The sequence below is a fragment of the Microcaecilia unicolor genome, chromosome 2 (genome assembly GCF_901765095.1).
Source record: "Microcaecilia unicolor chromosome 2, aMicUni1.1, whole genome shotgun sequence".
NCBI classification, from domain to species: Eukaryota; Metazoa; Chordata; class Amphibia; order Gymnophiona; family Siphonopidae; genus Microcaecilia; species Microcaecilia unicolor.
Window position 1 is genome coordinate 539,431,494 of NC_044032.1, and position 20,699 is coordinate 539,452,192.

The window sequence follows — 20,699 nt, forward strand, 5'->3', positions numbered from 1 at the left end:
ATGTCATGTATTAATTTATAACATTTGTATCCCACATTATCCCAAACAAGAATGAGTTCAACGTGGCTCACAAGTAACTAATATTAATGTAATGAAGCAGTACAATAGTTTATACATAGTAAATTAATTAGTACATGTAAAAATCCAATCACATATTGAGCATAGAATTTGAGAGTTGATTTGAAGATATAACAAGCAAGAACTGGGGATCACAAGATAGAGCTGTGGTCAATTATGTTCTTAAGTGACGAAATTAACAAAAATGCTTTCAGTAGTTTGTAAAATCGCAGATAGTTATTTGCATATCTCAATTGTTTTGGTATTGAGTACCAGCTCTTAGTACTTTGATATGAGAAACCTGCATTGTGAATAGATTTGTATAGTACCTTTTTACAACTTGGAGTTGTAGTGGAATGTGAGATAATAAGGACTGTAATTTTATGGGGGGGGAGGGGAATCTATTTTTCCAGATGTTCCCCGCTAGACTCAGATATGTAGAAGTTGATATTTTGTGATATCGGTCCAAAGTTTTGGCACTAGGTGCAACTTTTCAATTACGTTGCCCATGATTTCTTTGAATAATGTAAAATATTTATTTTTTAGCCCTCCCAGTCATAGTATTTCCTGGAGGGAAAAGGGGCTGTTGCCATTTGACCCTATGAGTGGTTTATGTAATCTTTTTCAGGACTTTTTTTCAGGGATTGCGTTAGGCTCACACCCTTCCTTTCTTGTTTACTGATTTGAGTGTTTAATTTCTATTTTCTAGAATTTTCCTTTTCTTGGGCTTCCCTTATGTGGACTTTAATTACAGAATATGATATGTTTGTATATTCATTGTTTAATCTTCGCTAGAGTTGTGTAACACTTTGTTTCTTGCAAAGTTTTCTTTGTAATGTTCATTGGAAATTAATTTTAAAAAAATCCGGTTTCTACTGTATGCAACCCTCAGATTTTTTTTTTATCCAAAAGTATCATGATGAGTAAAAATATTTCAGTGTTTTCTCAAGATACCCACTACTTTTTCTATGTCAGGCGTATGTAGGAGGATGCATGCAAATGTCTAACTTACATTACCTGTTGATTGTAAGCATTTTTAACAACTTTAGGAGGATAGCCTCTTTGTATTAAACAAATCTGAAAATCCTGAGCTTGAATTTTTTAAAGTCACTCAGATTCAAGCATATTCTTCGATATCTAAGAAATTGAGAAAAAGGAAGACTGCCTTTGGTTTTGGAATTGTATAGTTCCACGGCTCTCATTTATTTTTAATACAACTAGTATCAGTTTTTTGAGGGCAATTTGTATGACTACTCAATCCTGTCAAAGTGGTTTCATCTATACCTCTGACTTTGTTTCTGATATGTTACAAAGATTTTCAACTTTTCAGATAGCTGATAAGATGAAGACTAGAGCAGAGAGAAGCGCTTTGGTTCATGTAAGTCTGATAACGGTAATTGTCATCAGAATTGGTCCAAAACAGTCTAAGAGCTGCACTTGACCATCGACCATAGACATCACGGAGTCATTGATACCTCTTTTGATGCTCGACATTAAGGGAGAATCGGGATCAGATATAGACCGATAACCCACTCAATGAAGGAGGATTTAGTTGTCTCTTCATCAGCATTGATGGTTACCAATACCTAGTAATGAGCATAGGTGGAGAATCATAGATGCTGGTCCTGTGTCTGTCTGACATAGCACCAAATTGCCCACCGAGTGTCTTTGTCAAACTCTGTATTGGGCAGTACTTAACAGTGTTCTCTTCCCTCTTACAAACTAATATGGTTGAACCTGTTCCACATGGGGAAAGGGGGCAAGGATTTTACTCAAGTATTTCCTGGTTAGAAGAAAATGGGGGTAGTCATCCCATCCTAGACCTAAGGGCCTTGAATAAGTAAGGTCTGAGAAATTAAGGATGGCTTTCCTATGTATATTTAATACCTTTCTTGAAAAGGGTTGCTGACTATGTTCTATAGATCTAAAGGAAACATACACCCATATAGAGACAATATCTATATGGGTGTATTTCTGCTCTAATTTGTAGTAGGAATCCATTTAGAAGCATAGTCCTGTCATTTGACCTAGCATCAGCTTCAGATGTGTTTAGAAAATGTCTAGCTGTGGTATCAGTGAACATATGCCCACTTGGAATGTACTTGCACTTCCAATTTGGATGATTGGTTGGTCATTAAGGGGCTCCAAGATCAATATGCATAATCACCTCGGTACTGGAGTCACTAGGATTTGTCATAAATTACCTAGAACTCTACTTGAGCCCTACTCAATTGAAATTCAAAGGAGCTCTGGTAGATACAATTCAGGTGAAAGTCTTTTCTTCCAGAAAGATACCACTCTAGTGTCTGTGGTTCAGCAGTTTTTAATGTCAATAGACATCAACCTAGGGTATGTTGAAATTGTTGGGCCTTAGTGCTTTGACAGTGCACTTGAATGACAGCAAAAGCAAGGAATAAACACTAAATAGCACAGTCCAGTAAAGGAATGATGTCATCCCAAAGGTGGAGTGAAGAAGCAATTTTAATAGAACAACTCAAAGGACTCAACACAGGCCGTGTTTTGGCTAATTTGTCTGCATCAAGGTTTTACATGAAAAGGTACATGAATAAAAAATAAAATTATAGATGTACTGTATAACATAATACATATGAAATTGTGCATGTAAAAATTATTTTCTCCGAGGACAAGCAGGCTGCTTGTTCTCACTGATGGGTGACGTCCACGGCAGCCCCTCCAATCGGAAACTTCACTAGCAAAGGCCTTTGCTAGTCCTCGCGCGCCCATGAGCACCGCGCATGCGCGGCCGTCTTCCCGCCCGAACCGGCTCGTGTTTGTCAGTCTTCTTTTGTCCGCGCTCGGTACGGTCGTGTTTTCGCCGTGTCGGGCCCCGCAAAGTCGACCTCGCGCGTTCTTCGTGTTGTTTCAAAAAAAAAAAAAAAAAAAACCATTCTGTGTGGAAAAAGACTCTTTGGTCTTTTTTCCCCCCCGCTATTTTCAGCTTTTTCGCCCCGGTAAGTTTTCTTTCGTCGTCGGGGTAGGCCGCTTTTAGGCCTCGGGTCGAAGTTTTCTTCCCCTTGTTTTTCGGGTGCCTTTTCCGCCATTTCGACTTTTGATCTCGCCGGCGTGATTTTTCCGCCCATGACATCGAAGTCTCCCAGCGGCTTCAAGAAGTGCACCCAGTGCGCCCGGGTCATCTCGCTCACTGACAGGCACACGTCGTGTCTTCAGTGCTTGGGGCAGGCCTGTAGTCTGTGTTCCCTTTTGCAAAAGCGGACTCAGGTAGCGAGATTGGCCCAGTGGAACGTTTTGTTCTCGGGCTCTTCGTCGGCATCGGCACCGGGGGTATCGAGTGCATCGACGTCTTCAGCGTCCAGAACTTCATCCTCGGCCGCCAGTGCATCGAATGCATCGAGGCATCGGCCCTCTGCATCGGCGCTGAGACATCAGACAGCTGCATCGACGTCGGTGGTACCGGGACCTCGTCGGCTGATGTCGTCGGACGGTGGTGCTTTGTCTGGAGTGCAGGTGAGGGCTGTCCATTCCCCTGCTGGTGGCGGTGAGCCTTCGGGTGGGTCTCCCCCTACCCTGAGGGCTCCTGCGGTACAGCCCCCCCGAGACCGACCTCCTTCGGCCTTGGCCCCGAGGAAGCGACGGCTGGATTCTATGTCCTCCTCGTCGGTGCCGGGAAGCTCCGGTGACATGCTTCGTTCCAAGAAGTCGAAGAAGCATCGTCATCGGTCTCCTTCCCGTGTCGGCACCGAGAGCTCTGGGTCGCCGAGGGAGTCGGCACCCAGCAGGCATCGGCACCGAGAGGACCGCTCACCCTCTGTTCAGGAGGTGTCGATGCGCTCCACTCTGGACAGCCCGGAACAGCCTCCATGCCCGGAACAGGTTCTGACGTCGACGCCTGCATCGACCTCCATGCCTTTCTCTGCAGCCGCTCTGAACGAGAGCCTCCGGGCCGTTCTCCCAGAGATTCTGGGAGAGCTGTTGCGCCCTACCCCTCCGGTACCGGGGGTGCTTGCGCCACCGGTACCGTCGAGCGTGGCGCCGGCTGGCCCATTGCCCGAGGTGAGGTCTCCGGCGTTGGTGCCGCCGCCTCCCAGGAGGGCTCCCCGACTACGTCGGCGGAGAGAGCTTCGCCGATGCGGGCGAGGGAGTCTACCTCTCGACGCCCCCATCGTGGACGTGGCTCCACAGAGTCGAGTCGGGCACAGTTGCAGACACAGGTCCGTGAACTTGTGTCTGACACCGAGGGTGAGGCCTCGTGGGAAGAGGAGGAAGACCCCAGATATTTCTCTGACGAGGAGTCTGAAGGTCTTCCTTCCGATCCCACTCCCTCTCCTGAGAGACAGCTTTCTCCCCCCGAGAGTCTGTCTTTTGCTTCCTTTGTCCGGGAGATGTCTACGGCCATCCCCTTCCCGGTGGTTGTGGAGGACGAGCCCAGGGCTGAAATGTTTGAGCTCCTGGACTATCCTTCTCCACCTAAGGAAGCGTCCACTGTACCCATGCACCATGTCCTAAAAAAGACATTGCTGGCGAACTGGACCAAGCCTTTAACTAATCCCCACATCCCCAAGAAGATCGAGTCCCAGTACCGGATCCATGGGGACCCAGAACTGATGCGCACTCAGTTGCCTCATGATTCTGGAGTTGTGGATCTGGCCCTAAAGAAGGCTAAGAGTTCTAGGGAGCATGCTTCGGCGCCCCCGGGCAAGCACTCTTTCAGGTGCTGTGGAGGACTTGCAGCTCATCTGCATATCCTTACAGCCTTCTCCGGGGTGACACCCAGGTCCACCCCGATCCACTCAGGGCCTCCGCTCTAGGTGCCCAGCGCTCCCACCAGGTGCTGTGTAGGACTTGCAGCCCTTCTGCATTTCCTCACAGCTGTATCCGGGGTGACTCCAGTTCCACCCCGATCTTCCCAGGGCCTTCTCTCCAAGTGCACAGAGTTTCCAGGTGCTTTTTGGCTAGGATCAGGCGACCCTCAGGGGGAGGAATGCTGGCTTCGGCCTAACCCCTGGTAAGCCTTTCCTCAGCTGAGAGGTGCCCACCTCTACCACCGGCTGCCTTTCAGGTGCTGTGGAGGACTTGCAGCTCATCAGCATATCCTTACAGCCTTCTCCGGGGTGACACCCAGGTCCACCCCGATCCACTCAGGGCCTCCGCTCTAGGTGCCCAGCGCTCCCACCAGGTGCTGTGTAGGACTTGCAGCCCTTCTGCATTTCCTCACAGCTGTATCCGGGGTGACTCCAGTTCCACCCCTATTCACATTCTCTTCCTAGCCCTGTCCCTTCCTAATCTTTTTCCTCACCCCCTACCTCTCTCCGCTACAGGAACTCACTGCCCATCCATCGACTTCATCACCTCACCTTCTCTCCTACCCTCTTCCTCCCTCTTGGCTTTTAATCTCCGTCTCTTTCTTCCCTCCATTTTGCCTTCCCCATTCCACCTAAATACCTCTCGCCTTCGACGCCTTCGTGGCCACACCTCTCCTACTCTCCTCCGCTCTCTTTTACTCCTTCTCTTACTCTCAGCTGGTGACATCAATCCCAATCCTGGCCCTCCTCACCAACTATTATCCAAACTCTACAGATCTCACCGTGACCTCTCTAACCTCATCTCTATTCCTCTACTCCCCTCCTCTTCTCTGCCCTTCTCTTGCGCCCTATGGAATGCCCGCTCTATCGGTAACAAACTCCCCTATATCCAGGACCTCTTTATCTCGCGTCACCTCCATCTGCTCGCCATAACAGAAACCTGGCTCTGCCCTGATGACTCTGCTTCAGTCGCAGCCCTGTGCCATGGCGGTTATCTACTTTCACATACTCCTCGCCCTGCTGGCCGTGGGGGCGGTGTTGGACTACTTCTCTCTCCCTCCTCCAGATTTCAACCCCTTCTTCCACCTCAATCTCACTGTTTTTCCTCTTTTGAAGTCCACTCTATCCGCCTTTTCTCTCCTCTGCCTCTTCGAATAGCGGTCATTTATCGTCCCCCTGGTAAGTCCCTTTCATCCTTTCTCAGTGACTTTGACGCCTGGCTTGCCTTCTTCCATGATCCTTCCTCCCCCTCTCTCATCCTTGGTGACTTTAATATTCCTGCTAATGATCCTTCCAACTCTTATATTTCCAAGTTACTCGCTTTAACGTCGTCCTTTAATCTCCAACTATGCTCCACCTCCCCCACTCATCAAAATGGTCACTGTCTTGATCTCATCTTCTCCTCCAACTGTTCACCTTCTAGTTTCCTTGCCTCTGATCATCCCTCCTCTGATCACCATCTTATAACTTTCACACTTAAATCTCCTCCCTCCCAGTCCCGTCCTATCCTATCTAATTTATCTAGGAATCTTCACGATATTGACCCTTCATCTCTATCCTCCCATGTTTCAAACCTCCTCTCTACTGTGGCACCATCCACGTCTGTCAACGAGGCTGTTTCTTCTTACAACAATACTCTATCCTCTGCCTTAGACACTCTTGCACCTTTGATGACCCGCCCTGTAAGGCGTACAAAACCCCAACCTTGGCTGACTTCTAATATCCGCTACCTACGTTCCTGTACCCGCTCCGCCGAACGCCTCTGGCGGAAATCTCGGGCCCTTGCTGATTTCTTACACTTTAAGTTCATGCTGACCTCCTTCCAATCTGCTCTTTTACATGCCAAACAGGATTATTATATCCAACTGACCAACTCTCTTGGCTCTAATCCTCGACTTCTCTTCACCACATTGAACTCTCTCCTCAAGGTGCCCCCTCCCCCAACTCCCCCTTCATTATCTCCTCAGACCCTTGCTGAATTCTTTCACAACAAGGTTCAAAAGATAAACCTTGCTTTCTCTACCTCACCAGCTCTCCCTCCACTAGTCCGTTCCCCTCTCTCTCCTTCCCCTCATTCCCTTTCCTCCTTTCCTGAAGTTACTATTGAGGAAACTACACTTCTCCTTTCTTCCTCAAAATGTACCACCTGTTCCTCTGATCCCATTCCCACCCACCTTCTTAATGCCATCTCTCCTACTCTTATTCCTTTTATCTGTCACATTCTCAACCTTTCACTTTCCACTGCGACTGTCCCTGCTGCCTTTAAACATGCTGTGGTCAAACCTCTCCTTAAGAAGCCTTCACTTGACCCTACTTGTCCCTCTAATTACCGACCCATCTCCCTCCTTCCTTTTCTCTCCAAATTACTTGAGCGTGCTGTTCACCGCCGCTGCCTTGATTTTCTCTCCTCACATGCTATTCTTGACCCATTACAATCTGGTTTTCGCCCTCTCCACTCAACCGAAACTGCGCTTACTAAAGTCTCCAATGACCTATTACTGGCTAAATCCAGAGGTCAATATTCCATCCTCATTCTTCTTGATCTTTCCGCTGCTTTTGACACTGTTGATCACAGCATACTTCTCGATACCCTGTCCTCACTTGGATTCCAGGGCTCTGTCCTTTCCTGGTTCTCTTCCTACCTCTCCCTCCGCACCTTTAGTGTTCACTCTGGTGGATCCTCTTCTACTTCTATCCCTCTGCCTGTCGGCGTACCTCAGGGTTCTGTTCTTGGTCCCCTCCTCTTTTCTATCTACACTTCTTCCCTTGGTTCATTAATCTCATCCCATGGCTTTTCCTACCATCTCTATGCTGATGACTCCCAAATCTACCTTTCTACCCCTGATATCTCACCTTGCATCCAAACCAAAGTTTCAGCGTGCTTGTCTGACATTGCTGCCTGGATGTCTCAACGCTACCTGAAATTAAATATGACCAAAACCGAGCTTCTCATTTTCCCCCCCAAACCCACCTCCCCGCTCCCCCCGTTTTCTATTTCTGTTGATGGCTCTCTCATTCTCCCTGTCTCCTCAGCTCGAAACCTTGGGGTCATCTTTGACTCTTCTCTCTCCTTCTCTGCTCATATCCAGCAGACCGCCAAAACCTGTCGTTTTTTTCTTTACAACATCCGTAAAATCCGCCCCTTTCTTTCCGAGCACTCTACCAAAACCCTCATCCACACCCTTGTCACCTCTCGTTTAGACTACTGCAATCTGCTTCTTGCTGGCCTCCCACTTAGTCACCTCTCCCCTCTCCAGTCGGTTCAAAACTCTGCTGCCCGTCTCATCTTCCGCCAGGGTCGCTTTACTCATACTACCCCTCTCCTCAAGACCCTTCACTGGCTCCCTATCCGTTTTCGCATCCTGTTCAAACTTCTTCTACTAACCTATAAATGTATTCACTCTGCTGCTCCCCAGTATCTCTCCACACTCGTCCTTCCCTACACCCCTTCCCGTGCACTCAGCTCCATGGATAAATCCTTCTTATCTGTTCCCTTCTCCACTACTGCCAACTCCAGACTTCGCGCCTTCTGTCTCGCTGCACCCTACGCCTGGAATAAACTTCCTGAGCCCCTACGTCTTGCCCCATCCTTGGCCACCTTTAAATCTAGACTGAAAGCCCACCTCTTTAACATTGCTTTTGACTCGTAACCACTCGCCTCCACCTACCCTCCTCTCTTCCTTCCCGTTCACATTAATTGATTTGATTTGCTTACTTTATTTATTTTTTGTCTATTAGATTGTAAGCTCATTGAGCAGGGACTGTCTTTCTTCTATGTTTGTGCAGCGCTGCGTATGCTTTGTAGCGCTATAGAAATGCTAAATAGTAGTAGTAGTAGTAGACTCTAGAACCTTAGACTCCTTTGGGAGGAAGGCCTACCATTCTTCTATGCTCGTGGCCAAAATTCAGTCCTACCAGCTCTACACGAGCATACACATGTGGAACAATGTGCGGCAGTTGGCGGGCTTGGTTGATGCGCTCCCCCCTGAGCAAGCCAAGCCTTTTCAGGAGGTGGTCAGGCAGCTGAAGGCGTGCAGAAAATTCCTGGCCAGAGGGGTGTATGACACCTTTGATGTTGCGTCCAGGGCCGCTGCTCAAGGTGTGGTGATGCGCAGACTCTCATGGCTGCGTGCCTCCGACCTGGAGAATAGAATCCAGCAGCGGATTGCGGACTCGCCTTGCCGTGCGGATAATATTTTTGGAGAAAAAGTCGAACAGGTGGTAGAGCAGCTCCACCAGCGGGACACCGCATTCGACAAGTTCTCCCGCCGGCAGCCTTCAGCCTCTACCTCTACAGGTAGAAGATTTTTTGGGGGAAGGAAGGCTGTTCCCTACTCTTCTGGTAAGCGTAGGTACAATCCTCCTTCTCGACAGCCTGCGGCCCAGGCTAAGCCCCAGCGCGCTCGCTCTCGTCAGCAGCGTGCGCCTCAGCCAGGCCCCTCGGCTCCCCAGCAAAAGCAAGGGACGAGCTTTTGACTGGCTCCAGCAGAGCATAGCCGACATCCAAGTGTCAGTGCCGGGCGACCTGCCAGTCGGAGGGAGGTTGAAAGCTTTTCACCAAAGGTGGCCTCTCATAACCTCCGATCAGTGGGTTCTTCAAATAGTCCGGCAAGGATACACCCTCAATTTGGCCTCAAAACCTCCAAATTGTCCACCGGGAGCTCAGTCTTATATCTTCCAGCACAAGCAGGTACTTGCAGAGGAACTCTCCGCCCTTCTCAGCGCCAATGCGGTCGAGCCCGTGCCATCCGGGCAGGAAGGGCTGGGATTCTATTCCAGGTACTTCCTTGTGGAAAAGAAAACAGGGGGGATGCGTCCCATCCTAGACCTAAGGGCCCTGAACAAATATCTGGTCAAAGAAAAGTTCAGGATGCTTTCCCTGGGCACCCTTCTTCCCATGATTCAGGAAAACGATTGGCTATGCTCTCTGGACTTGAAGGATGCCTACACACACATCCTGATACTGCCAGCTCACAGGCAGTATCTGCGATTTCAGCTGGGCACACGTCACTTCCAGTACTGTGTGCTACCCTTTGGGCTCGCCTCTGCGCCCAGGGTGTTCACAAAGTACTTGGCTGTAGTAGCAGCAGCACTTCGCAGGCTGGGGGTGCACGTGTTCCCATATCTCGACGATTGGCTGGTGAAGAACACTTCCGAGGCAGGAGCCCTGCAGTCCATGCAGATGACTATTCGCCTCCTGGAGCTACTGGGGTTTGTGATAAATTATCCAAAGTCCCATCTTCTCCCAGTGCAGAAACTCGAATTCATAGGAGCTCTGCTGGATTCCCGGACGGCTCGCGCCTATCTCCCAGAGGCGAGAGCCAACAACTTGTTGTCCCTCGTCTCGCGGGTGCGAGCGTCACAGCAGATCACAGCTCGGCAGATGTTGAGATTGCTGGGCCACATGGCCTCCACAGTTCATGTGACTCCCATGGCCCGCCTTCACATGAGATCTGCCCAATGGACCCTAGCTTCCCAGTGGTTTCAGGCTGCTGGGGATCTAGAAGACGTGATCCACCTGTCCACGAGTTTTCTCAAATCCCTGTATTGGTGGACGATTTGGTCCAATTTGACTCTGGGACGTCCTTTCCAAATTCCTCAGCCACAAAAAGTGCTGACCACGGATGCGTCTCTCCTGGGATGGGGAGCTCATGTCGATGGGCTTCACACCCAAGGAAGTTGGTCCCTCCAGGAACGCGATCTGCAGATCAATCTTCTGGAGTTGCGAGCGATCTGGAACGCTCTGAAGGCTTTCAGAGATCGGCTGTCCCACCAAATTATCCAAATTCAGACAGACAACCAGGTTGCCATGTACTACGTCAACAAGCAGGGGGGCACCGGATCTCGCCCCCTGTGTCAGGAAGCCGTCAGCATGTGGCTCTGGGCTCGCCGTCACGGCATGGTGCTCCAAGCCACATATCGGGCAGGCGTAAACAACAGTCTGGCCGACAGGTTGAGCAGGATTATGCAACCTCACGAGTGGTCGCTCAATTCCCGTGTAGTGCAACAGATCTTCCAGGTGTGGGGCACCCCCTTGGTAGACCTCTTCGCATCTCGAGCCAACCACAAAGTCCCTCAGTTCTGTTCCAGGCTTCAGGCCCACGGCAGACTGGCATCGGATGCCTTCCTCCTGGATTGGGGGGAGGGTCTGCTGTATGCTTATCCTCCCATACCTCTGGTGGGGAAGACTTTGTTGAAACTCAAGCAAGACCGAGGCACCATGATTCTGATTGCTCCTTTTTGGCCGCGTCAGATCTGGTTCCCTCTCCTTCTGGAGTTGTCCTCCGAAGAACCGTGGAGATTGGAGTGTTTTCCGACCCTCATCACACAGGACGAAGGGGCGCTTCTGCATCCCAACCTCCGGTCCCTGGCTCTCACGGCCTGGATGTTGAGAGCGTAGACTTTGCCTCTTTGGGTCTGTCAGAGGGTGTCTCCCGTATCTTGCTTGCTTCCAGAAAAGATTCCACTAAGAGGAGTTACTTCTTTCTATGGAGGAGGTTTGCCGTCTGGTGTGACAGCAAGGCCCTAGATCCTCGCTCTTGTCCTACACAGACCCTGCTTGAATACCTTCTGCACTTGTCTGAGTCTGGTCTCAAGACCAACTCTGCAAGGGTTCATCTTAGTGCAATCAGTGCATACCATTACCGTGTGGAAGGTAAGCCGATCTCAGGACAGCCTTTAGTTGTTCGCTTCATGAGAGGTTTGCTTTTGTCAAAGCCCCCTGTCAAGCCTCCTACAGTGTCATGGGATCTCAATGTCGTTCTCACCCAGCTGATGGAATTTCCTTTTGAGCCACTGAATTCCTGCCATCTGAAGTACTTGACCTGGAAGGTCATTTTCTTGGTGGCAGTTACTTCAGCTCGTAGAGTCAGTGAGCTTCAGGCCCTGGTAGCCCAGGCCCCTTACACCAAATTTCATCATAACAGAGTAGTCCTCCGCACTCACCCTAAGTTCTTGCCAAAGGTCGTGTCGGAGTTCCATCTGAACCAGTCAATTGTCTTGCCAACATTCTTTCCCCGTCCTCATTCCTGCCCTGCTGAACGTCAGCTGCACACATTGGACTGCAAGAGAGCATTGGCCTTCTACCTGGAGCGGACGCAGCCCAACAGACAGTCCGCCCAATTGTTTGTTTCTTTTGATCCCAATAGGAGGGGAGTGGCTGTGGGGAAACGCACCATATCCAATTGGCTAGCAGATTGCATTTCCTTCACTTACGCCCAGGCTGGGCTGACTCTTGAGGGTCATGTCACGGCTCATAATGTTAGAGCCATGGCAGCGTCGGTAGCCCACTTGAAGTCAGCCTCTATTGAAGAAATTTGCAAAGCTGCGACGTGGTCATCTGTCCACACATTCACATCTCACTACTGCCTGCAGCAGGATACCCGACGCGACAGTCGGTTCGGGCAGTCAGTTCTTCAGAACCTGTTTGGGCTTTAGGATCCAACTCCACCCCCCGAGGGCCCTGTTTGTTCTGTTCCAGGCTGCACTCTCAGTTAGTTGGTAAATTTTTTAGGTCAATCTCAGTTATGTCCTCGCCGTTGCGAGGCCCAATTGACCATGTTTGTTGTTTTGAGTGAGCCTGGGGGCTAGGGATACCCCATCAGTGAGAACAAGCAGCCTGCTTGTCCTCGGAGAAAGCGAATGCTACATAGCTGTAGAAGGTATTCTCCGAGGACAGCAGGCTGATTGTTCTCACAAACCCGCCCGCCTCCCCTTTGGAGTTGTGTCTTCCCTTGTCTTTGTCTTGCTACATACGGGACTGACGAACACGAGCCGGTTCGGGCGGGAAGACGGCCGCGCATGCGCAGTGCGCATGGGCGCGCGAGGACTAGCAAAGGCCTTTGCTAGTGAAGTTTCCGATTGGAGGGGCTGCCGTGGACGTCACCCATCAGTGAGAACAATCAGCCTGCTGTCCTCGGAGAATACCTTCTACAGGTATGTAGCATTCGCTATATAGGTGATAAGATGTAATGGAAGCAATGCATAAATAGTACCATTGTTAAAAACTATTTAAATATATATTTCATAAAAAGAATATTGAAATAGAGGAGGAAGAGATCAATCTTAAAGTTGCTCAGATGAAATATTTGTTGATGGCAACGACAAAAAGAAACCTAAGTGCATATATATAGAATCTGAAAAATACCATTTTTGAAATAACCATTAATTAAATAAATGGCAATGTGTTTCTTCTTCAGAAGCCCAAGGCACATCAATTCACTCTGCATACGAAAAGTAAATCATAAAAATAAACTTAAGCACAAGCTATAAATAATGTGCAATAAATAAATTGTTGAAACAAGTACTGCTATTGTGAAAAGGAACTAACATAGTTTGATTAAATTTAAACTGAACAATGATCAAATGAACAGTTAAGACAAGAGTAAAAGATGTCTCCAAAGGTACTAGAACTTTACATAAAATCTCTGTGAACAGATGACACAAACAAGGACAAAAATGGAAAATTGTCAAGGCAAATTGCGTTTTAGAAGTACATTATAAAACTTGATAAACGTATTTTGGTATTACTGTCATTTCCAAATTGAATTAATAAAATATTCCTAAATTACATGCTGGAAGATGCATACTACGGGACAACTGAACAATATAATACTATATTATAGAGCTATTTTTTAAGACACAAACCCAAAAGGGTTCCAAATAATTTAACTAAAAGCATAAATGTGTCCTAAGATTAAAAACAAAGGTAGCCTTTTCCTTAAAATATATCTAAATTTAAAACCAAATCTGGCTTTAGTGCTCAGGTTGAATGCTTGGTACAAAGTGAAAGTTTACAGAGTATGCATTCTAAATTAAACCTGTTGACCCAATTAAACTAATAAATTTAGTTAAATCAAACTCCGGACTTAACCGATGGAAGCTTCAATTTTGTTGAAACTAAATTAAATATAAAATACGCTGTCCCATTGGAACACAAACTTAAATACTAGTTTGCGTGCCAAAAGACGTCAGATTTGATATCTGACGTGAAGGGTAAATTCTAAATTACTTTGTTGACCAAAAATACCCAGTACAGTCCCTTATACATCGGTATGCTAGTAATAGATCTCCAAGTGAAGGACCCAAAATGACTGCTGACATGACATGCTATAGCAGTGCTCTATGGACCTTCTTCCCAATAACTACTTTCCTTTGGAATTTACCTTTGAGTTATGATGCCTAAGAGACTGGAAAGAGTGAGGAATCCCCGTCCGACCTCGACGCTGACCCTGATGGCTTTGGGGCAGCACTCCATGGAACAGTATGTTGCAGCTTCTCAACCTGTTCTGGGTGTTCCTGCTGTGGCAGGTGGGGCAGAGACCACCGTACTGCTGGGCAGTGACACATCACTGAGCCCAGTCTCTCCACCTCTGCCACCAGCTCTTTGGGCTCTAGCTTGGGAGCCAGGTGCAGGAGAGGCCTGGAATGATGGCTTCAGCTCTGGGGTAGGCACTCGGTTGGGTGGCTGAGCCCAGTGGAACTGAGTTGGTGCCTCAAGGAACGGGGGGGGGGGGGGGGGGGGGGGGTCCAGTGATCTCCCTGTATTGAGAGTTGGATGTATTGCTGAGGCTTCTTTATCATCTTTTGCTGTTCCTCCTTTGCTCAAGCCCACAGTTGTCACCTTGGAAGAACTTTGGCAAACAGTGGAATGTATGCACAAGCTGTCTGGAGTTTTTGCACAATTTATTATTAATCATTTTTATTTAGATTTTGCTCACACCTTTTTCAGTAGTAGCTCACAGTGGGTTACATTCAGGTACACTGGGTATTCTCTGTCCCTGGAGGGCTCACAATCTAATTTTGTACGTGAGGCAATGGAGGATTAAGTGACTTGCCCAAGATCACAAGGAGCAGCAGTGGGATTTGAACCAGCCACCTCTTGATATCAAGACTGGTGCTCTAACCACTAGGCTGCTCTCAGTCTTTGGCCAAATTGCAAGTAAATCGCAGGTGATGGAGTCTGATTACTTTTAATTGCTTTTACCTCTTGGTCCAGATTGAGAAATTTTTCCTTTAGTGTACTTGCCTTAGTTTTCTCTAGTAGTGGACAAAATGGCAATTCATCCAATGTTGGAACTTATGGAAAGCAAGGCTAAATCTTTGAACTTGCATATTTTAAATTTTCTTGTGTTCTTTCCATGGCACCTAGGGAGGTTTTTCATAAGTATCTAAAAGAGGTTTAGAAGTTTCTGGAAAATGCAATTGGGCTCATTTTCAAAGCACCCCCCCCCCCCCCCCCCCCCCGCCATTTACAAAGTCGCATGGCAACGTCAACACAGCCCATTCAGAGTGAATGGACTGTGTCGGCATTATTGCATCAGCAGCCACTAGCATGACTTTGTAAACTTACAAAGTTCCATAGTTTACTATGGAACTTTGTAAGTCTAAATGCTTAGAACATAATATATATTAAAGGGAGGCATAGAGGTGTATTTTCAACTGTGGTGAAAGACCAAGTGAGGCCTATACAAACAGGTTTCTACACTTAATGTTACAGGCCTTTTGGAAACTTCTGGAGATTTTGTAACTGGGACTGCAACTGTAATTGTGACTTTTTTGTTTTTGCACAAAACAAAGTCTCAGTGGTCCTTTCAAAATGTGGATTTTCTTGGACGCAAGATTAGAATTTTTCCAGATGTACGTAAGAAATCCCAGGAGTGTAGGAAACAGTTACTTGCTATGAAGCAAGAAGCCCTTACTCGTAGTGCAAAATTATTTTTAAGATTTCCATACAAATGCAAGATACAGCTTCATGAGGCCTGTTATGTATTTTATGATCCAGTACAATTGTGAACCTTCATTCAGAGCAAGAAATCAGGTGTAGAAGTGACACTATGGATTTGTGAGCTTTTGGAGAATTATATTGAGCTTGGGTTGGGTTGACAGTGTCTTTAATATGTTAGGATTTATTTTTATGTTTCTTTTTCTATTCTCGGGTTCTCCTCAAATGTGGTCTGAATTTTTTTAAATTTCTTTAAGGCTTTCTTACAATTGCGATAATTAATTTGCTTTGTGGAAATGTTTCTTTAATTTGAAAAAATGTATACTCACGCTTGTTTCTTGATGTATAACATGAAACTTAATAAACATTTAAAATATAGTTAATGGATTCCCAATACAGAATGAAATAAGACAGTTTGGCGACTTTTAAGTTGAGATACATCAACTGTAGGAGTCCACTTTTAAATAAAAGTGAAAATGATTAAAAAAAAAAAAAGAAACAGCTCATAGTTATAGGACCTAGTCTTTATTACCAGATTTCTCAAACTCCCTGGCCTGGTGTTTGGAGCAATTAAATCTGGCAAAAGGAAAAGGAATTCCTTTTCATATTTCCTTCTGTCCATGTTGTCCTTATCACAGATGCATCCAGACTGTGCTGGGAGCCCACGTAGATGGACTACATGCTGTGTGTGTCTACTTGGGGAAAAACTTAATGATAATAAAGAAGCTTCCAGGGGGCCTAATCACACTCAACGTTGGTCAGTTACATTCACTTTTGGAGATTGGATTAGAAATAAATTTTGTTGGCAACCCAAATAGGCAGTGAGGTGGCAATTTTGTATATTATAAGACTTGAAGGAACAGGTTCACACCTCCTGTATTGCAAAAATGTCAGAATGTGGAACAGGGTAGTATCTTGAAGGATTGTATCTAGCAGGGAATGATAATGACTTAGCAGACAAAAGAAGTCAAGAACTTCCACCGCATGAGTCGTCCCTCAACACAAGAGTGGCAAATTTGATTTCCTCTTCTTTAGGAGTTATCCATAAGGAGACCGACCAAAACTAGGAAATTCTCCAACACTGATCAGTGACACACTTGTATCCCAGCATTAGATCCTTCTTCAGAGCATGGATGTGCAGAGAGTAATTATGGCTGCCTTGCATATGGCTCATGGTGCATTACAAATCCTTCTAGCTTTAAGAGAGATTCTACTTGCATATTTCAGTGGAAGAAGTTTTCTATGTGGTTTGATTAGTAAGGCCCTAGATCCTTTTCCTGTCCCACACAAAAACAGCTTCCCTTTCATTCGGCTAGACCAGCCATTACTAACAGATGGAGGCGGAGACCTGGAACTTTCCAGTGATTACATCACAGTGTAGGGTGTAGCACTGGAATGTATCAGTGTTCTGTGCTTCCAGCAGATTGTCACAGTGTGGACTAGTACAGCAGGTTCTAGTTTGTTCTTGGCTTAGCTCCCTGTGGCGCAGTCTATGGCTTGTAGCACTTACATTGAGTGCAATTAGGCCCCCCTGGAAGCTGCTTTATTATTATTTTATTTATTTATTTATTTATTCATTTATTCATACTTGAATGCCACAATTATCCAAAAACGAGTGGCTTATATTTAACAGTTGTTAGAGATTATATTGATTCAATTACATTTGCAAGGTTGTGGTTGTATGATACTGTGTTTTACAATGGTTGTCAAGATAACTATTAGTGCGTATTTATTTTTATTTACTTATTTTTTACATTTGTATCCCACATTTTCCCACCTATTTGTAGGCTCAATGTGGCTTACATAGTACCGGAGAGGTCTTTGCAGGCTCCGGTGTGAACAGATACAGGGTGATGTTGTGGTAAGATCAAGTTCACGTGGCACAGCCACATTAGGGAATCAGAGAATGGAAGAGCATTACGTGCTTTAGTTTGGTTGTGTTGCAGAGATTAGGCATTTAAGTTGGATTGGTAGGGTATGCCTTTTTAAACAGGTTGGTTTTTAGTGATTTCCAGAATTTTAGGTGGTCGTACGTCGTTTTCAAGGCTTTTGGTAATGCGTTCCACAGTTGTGTGCTTATGTAGGAAAAACTAGATACGTAAGTTGTTTTGTTTTTAAGTCCTTTGCAGCTTGGGTAGTGCAGATTTAGAGAAGATCGTGTTGATTCGGATGTATTTCTAATTGGTAAGTCGATCAAGTCTGTCATGTAACTCGGGGCTACTCCGTAGATGATTTTGTGAACCAGGGTGCAGATTTTGAAGGCGATGCGTTCTTTGATTGGGAGCCAGTGTAGTTTTTCGCGGAGGGGTTTTGTGCTTTCAAATCGCGTTTTACCAAATATAAGCTTAGCTGCCGTGTTTTGAGTGGTCTGAAATTTCTTTAAGGTTTGTTCTATACATCCCGCATAAATTCCATTGCAGTAATCTAAGTGGCTTAGTACCATTTTATTTATTTTGTTTTGTTACATTTGTACCCCGCGTTTTCCCACTCATGGCAGGCTCAATGAGGCTTACATATTGTATACAGGTACTTATTTGTACCTGGGGCAATGGAGGGTTAAGTGACTTGCCCAGAGTCACAAGGAGCGCATTGATTGTATCAGGTTGCAAAATGTTTCCCTTGGGAAGAATTGCTTCACGCATTTGAGTTTCTACATTGAGTGGAACATTTTCTTTGTTGTGGATGCCACTTGGCTCCCTAGTACATAAGTAATGCCACACTGGGAAAAGACCAAAGGTCCATCGAGCCCAGCATCCTGTTCACGACAGCGGCCAATTCAGGCCAAGGGCACCTGGTGAGCTTCCCAAATGTATAAACATTCTATACATGTTATTCCTGGAATTGTGGATTTTTCCCAAGTCCATTTAGTAGTGGTTTACAGACTTGTCCTTTAGGAAACCGTCTAACCCCTTTTTAAACTCAGCTAAGCTAACCACCTTCACCACGTTCTCAAGCAACGAATTCCAGAGTTTAATTATGCGTTGGGTGAAGAAATATTTTCTACGATTTGTTTAAAATTTACTACACTGTAGTTTTATCGCATGCCCCCTAGTCCTAGTATTTTTGGAAAGCGTGAACAGAGGCTTCACATCCACCTGTTCCACTCCACTCAATATTTTATATACCTCTATCATATCGCCCCTCAGCCGTCTCTTCCCCAAGCTGAAAAGCCCTAGCCTCCTTAGTTTTTCTTCATAGGGAAGTCGTCCCATCCCCACTATCATTTTAGTCGCCCTTCGCTGCACCTTTTTCAATTCTACTATATCTTTCTTGAGATGCGGCAACCAGAATTGAACACAATACTCAAGGTGCAGTCGCACCACGGAGCGATACAACGGCATTACAACATCCTCACACCTGTTTTCCATACCTTTCCTAAGAATACCCAACATTCTAATCGCTTTCCAAGCCACAGCAGCACACTGAGCAGAAGGTTTCAGTGTATTATCAACGACGACACCCAGATCCCTTTCTTGGTCCGTAACTCCTAACGTGGAACCTTGCATGACGTAGCTATAATTCGGGTTCTTTTTTCCCACATTAAACGTCATCTGCCATTTAGCCTCCCAGTCTTGTAAGGTCCTTCTGTAATTTTTCACAATCCTGTCGTGAGTTAATGACTTTGAATAACTTTGTGTCATCAGCAAATTTAATTACCTCGCTAGTTACTCCCATCTCTAAATCATTTATAAATATATTAAAAAGCAGCGGTCCTAGCACAGACCCCTGAGGAACCCCACTAACTACCCTTCTCCATTGTGAATACTGGCCATTTAACCCCACTCTTTGTTTCCTATCATTCAACCGGTTTTTAATCCACAATAGGACATTACCTCCTATCCCATGACCCTCCAATTTTCTCTGTAGCCTTTCATGAGGTACCTTGCCAAAAACCTTTTGAAAATCCAGATACACAATATCAACCGGCTCCCTTTTGTCCATGTTTGTTTACTCCCTTCAAAGAACTGAAGTAAATTGGTCAGGCAAGATTTCCCCACACACAAGCCGTGCTGACTTGGTCTCAGTAATCCATGTCCTTGGATGTGCTCTGTAATTTTTGTTTTTGATAATAGCCTCTACCATTTTCCCTGGCACCGACATCAGACTCACCGGTCTATAATTTCTCGGATGTCCCCTGGAACCTTTTTTAAAAATCGGCGTTACATTGGCCACCCTCCAATCTTCCTGTACCACGCTCGATTTTAAGGATAAATTGCATATCACTAACAGTAGCTCCGCAAGCTCATTTTTCAGTTCTATCAGTACTCTAGGATGAATACCATCCGGTCCAGGAGATTTGCTACTCTTCAGTTTGCTGAACTGCCCCATTACATCCTCCAGGTTTACCGTGAAGTCAGTAAGTTTCTCTGACTCGTCCGCTTGAAATACCATTTCTGACACCGGTATCCCACCCAAATCTTCCTCTGTGAAGACCGAAGCAAAGAATTCATTCAATCTCTCCGCTACGTCTTTATCTTCCTTGATCGTCCTTTTTACCCCTCGGTTATCCAGCGGCCCAACCGATCCTTTTGCTGGCTTTCTGCTTTTAATATACCGAAAAATGTTGCTATTTTTTTGCCTCTAATGCTACCTTTTTTTCCTAATCCCTCTTGGCCTTCTTTATCTGCGCCTTGCATTTGCTTATGCTGCTTCTTGTTATTTTCAGATGGTTCCTTCTTCCATTTTCTGATGGCGTTTCCTTTAGCCCTTTTCTGCGCCTTGCATTTGCTTTGACACTCCTTATGCTGCTGCTTGTTATTTTCAGACGGTTCCTTCTTCCATTTTCTGAAGGCGTTTCTTTTAGCCCTAATAGCTTCCTTCACCTCACTTTTCAACCATGCCGGCTGTCTTTTGGACTTCGTCTTTCTTTTCTAATTCGCGGAATATGTTTGACCTGGGCCTCCAGGATGGTATTTTTGAACAACGTGCATGCCTGTTGTACAGTTTTTACCCTCTCAGTTGCCCCCCTAAGTTTTTTTTTTTTAACTGTTCTTCTCATTTTATCATAGTCTCCTTTTTTAAAGTTAAACGCTAACGTATTTGACTTCCTGTGTATAGTTACTTCAAGGTTGATATCAAAACTGATCATATTATGATCACTGTTATCAAGCGGCCCCAGTACCATAACGTCCTTCACC

General features: G+C 46.1%; 1 protein-coding gene across 2 annotated transcripts in view; it reads left to right on the plus strand.

The window, feature by feature from the left end:
* UBE2K (ubiquitin conjugating enzyme E2 K) overlaps nt 1-20,699 on the plus strand; it is a 235,377-nt gene that overhangs the window by 138,262 nt on the left and 76,416 nt on the right. The gene's annotated exons all lie outside the window — the stretch shown is intronic.